The sequence below is a fragment of the Hydra vulgaris genome, chromosome 03, assembly GCF_038396675.1.
Source record: "Hydra vulgaris chromosome 03, alternate assembly HydraT2T_AEP".
NCBI classification, from domain to species: Eukaryota; Metazoa; Cnidaria; class Hydrozoa; order Anthoathecata; family Hydridae; genus Hydra; species Hydra vulgaris.
Window position 1 is genome coordinate 61,735,199 of NC_088922.1, and position 3,242 is coordinate 61,738,440.

Consider the following 3,242-nt stretch of genomic DNA (forward strand, 5'->3'; position numbering starts at 1 on the left):
GAGTTTGCTGTTACAAAAATTATCAAAATAAAACACTGCAAATATGCTTGGATTTAATACAAAAGGAACACTTAGTCAACGTGTAGCTTCAAATCATCTAAACATACGAAGAAAAACAATAGTTATTAAGCTAAAGCAAAAAAATTTGATGAGACCAGGTATGCAGCCTATATTTTCAAGACTTGAAGAAGAATCGTTTGTTTCATATGTTCCATAAGTAAATTTGGTTTTCCATTGACTCTGACAGATTTGAGAATGATAGTGAGCTGCTACTTAAACAAAATAAATAGAAAAAATAAACAGCTTTCAAATAATGTTTATGACAATGATTGGGTAAAACGTTTTTTAACACGATACTTCAAACTAAAGGAATATTTGCAGCAAACATCAAATGCTGCAGAGCTGCAGTAAATGGGGAAATTATACGAGCATACATTAAAAACTCAAAGGAGGTTGTGAAAAATGAAAGATGAAGATGCCATATATACAAATGTTTTCGAATCCAACATAAATAGAAAGGATATGGCCAATGTAAAAAATACCAGTTTTTTATCTTTAAAATGCGCAATTTGCAATATCTCTTTCACCCAAAAAAAAAACATGCTGCGGTATATGAAAAATAAACGCAAATCAATTGATGAAGCATAAGAAAATATTCAATCAGGAAATTCTTTTTGTCTTCAATGTGGATTTAAATGTAGGCGAATTAAGGATTTAAGAAAACATTTATCTACAGTTCATTTTTATACCTTTCTGAAAGAAAAATTATCATTTGCTAATTATCGAGGTAACGCTTTAATGTTTTTAAAAGTAAATAATGTTTTATTTAAATATAGTTTAGAGTAAAGGTGTCATTTATTTTGCATACAAATTTTTGTATTCTTGCTTCGTTATTTTTTAATATGTTAATGATTATGTGTCGTGAAAATGATTTTGAATTTGTAATAATTTTAAACATAATTACTAACATGAACAGGTTCTAAAAAATATTTATTGCCTATGTTTTGGTCCAGTTGCTGTTGATGTTATGAATTTTTTATATATAAGTTGTTACACAATGATAATTGTTTTTAAATTCATTTTCTCCTTTTTTGTCTTGTAGTGATTATTTGATTTTTGTAAATAATTTTTTAGAATTTGAAATGTGGAAATCAGATGTTGAAAGTAATAATGCAACACAATAAGTTTTACCTTCTGGTGAAAAGATTGATAAAGATGGTAGGAAAGTATCATACTATCAATGCAACAGAAGTGGATTTTATAAATGCATTGCGAATAAAAGACAAGTTAAAAGTAGTGGTATGTATCAAGTAAATAGCGATATTTAGAAGAAGAAAAATATTTGTAATTGCCACAAATTTTAATTTATTAGCATTGTTAATCTAATTACTGATTTATAGGACTTAATTCAGTGACCACTTTCTTATTAAATTTTTGTTAAATACATTATTTATTTCAAATAATATTAGAACACCTAATGTAAATACCTAAAAACTCTTAAACATGTTTAGTTTTTGTGTGCTATAGGTCACTTTGCTTTAAAATTCTTTTAAAATTATACAGATGATGATTATCTATATTTAGAATTTTATGTATTATATATCTCTGATATAAAAATATTATTTTAATCTATATGATCTCATATATCTACTTAATAGGTACTCGAAAAATTGCTAAAAATTGCACGTCCACCCTTAAAGTTACCCAAACTGTAGATGGACATGTTATTGTTAATGCTTGTTATTCACACTATGGACATAAAAATGAAATTCAACATATTTCTCTATCAAGTGTTCAAAGGCAAGAAATTGATAGCAAACATAAAATGGTTGTAACCAAAAATAGAATCCTAGATGATATTAGAGATGAAACAAGTTGTGTTCAATCCAGGTTACATTTAACCCAGCGTCAAGATATCAAAAACCTAGAGAAAGCATTCAACATTAATTCTATACAACTTCATGCCAATGATCAAGACAGTGTTGCAATTTGGCTAAAAGAATGGCAAATTAAGGGAAATAGTCCTGTTGTATATTATAAACTACAGGGTGAGTTAGATACATGTTATACATTTAAAGAATCAGACTTTATAATTATAATGCAAACAAAACATCAAAAACAAAAAAATGCTGCAACAGTTTGGAAAAAATGGTGTTTGTATTGATTCTACGCATGGCACAAATGCATATGATTTTCTTCTCACTTCAATATTAGTTGTAGATGAATTAGGTGACGGGCAACCTATTGGATGGTGTATAGCAAACAGTGATTCATTTTGATTAAAAATTTTTTTTTTTATAAAATTACATGAATATTCTGGAAGTTTTTGTCCAAAATGGGTAATGAGTGATTTGGCATCCCAATACTATGAAGCATTTTGTGATGTTTACTTATGTGCGCCTCTAAAATTCTGGTGTACCTGGCATGTGATAAAGCATGGAGAGAAGAATTGCATAAAAAAGTACACAATCTTGAAATGGAAGCAGATATATACAAGCGAATAATATTTGTTTTACAGCTAAGTGATAAAAACCTATTTGATGACTATTTAAAATCATTGATGGGTTACTTGCAATCCTCAGTTTTGATACAAATGTTCGCTGAATACTTTAAAAAATATTGGGTTAATAATAAACATATATGGGCATTCTGTTATCGTATGGGTCATGGTATAAATGTGTATGGAAAGTAATGGAATATATATGTATATGGAATCGTATATGTAAATGTATATGGAATATATGTAAATGGAATCGAATATATATGTATATGGAATATATATATGTATATGTATATGGAAATGTATATGGAAGGTATATGTATATGGAATCTTTCCAAAAAGTTTTTAAGTGCAGTTACCTGCAAGGTAAGCATAATAAAAGAATTGATAATTGCTTGTTCGCTTTGTTAAAGTTTAACAGAGACAAAGTGTATGAAAGAATAACAAAATTAACTAAAAGGAAAGATTAGCTATAAAATAAAAATGGTGCACTCTAGACACACACTCTAGACTTTCTTAAGCCTAACAACAAATAAGCAAAATGAATTACATATCAAAAGTAAGGTTCCATCAAACAAGACAATAACTAAGCAGCCAACGTTTTATTCAACAAAAAAAAGAAGAAAAACATCTAACATTCGACTAGCAAAACCTTCAGCTGTCTAAATAAATAACTTATTAGATATCTCTAACTGGACTGTCAAAACAACAGGTTTCTATACATTATTTTCGGTTTCCAAAT

The 3,242-nt window shown here is 27.9% G+C and overlaps 1 long non-coding RNA gene across 1 annotated transcript; it reads left to right on the plus strand.

The window, feature by feature from the left end:
- Positions 1–554: 554 nt before the first annotated feature.
- LOC136077801 (uncharacterized) lies at positions 555–2,232 on the plus strand. Its single transcript, XR_010637294.1, has 3 exons — positions 555–787; positions 1,135–1,299; positions 1,659–2,232. It is a non-coding gene; the product is annotated as an uncharacterized LOC136077801 (long non-coding RNA).
- The last annotated feature ends 1,010 nt before the right edge of the window (positions 2,233–3,242 follow it).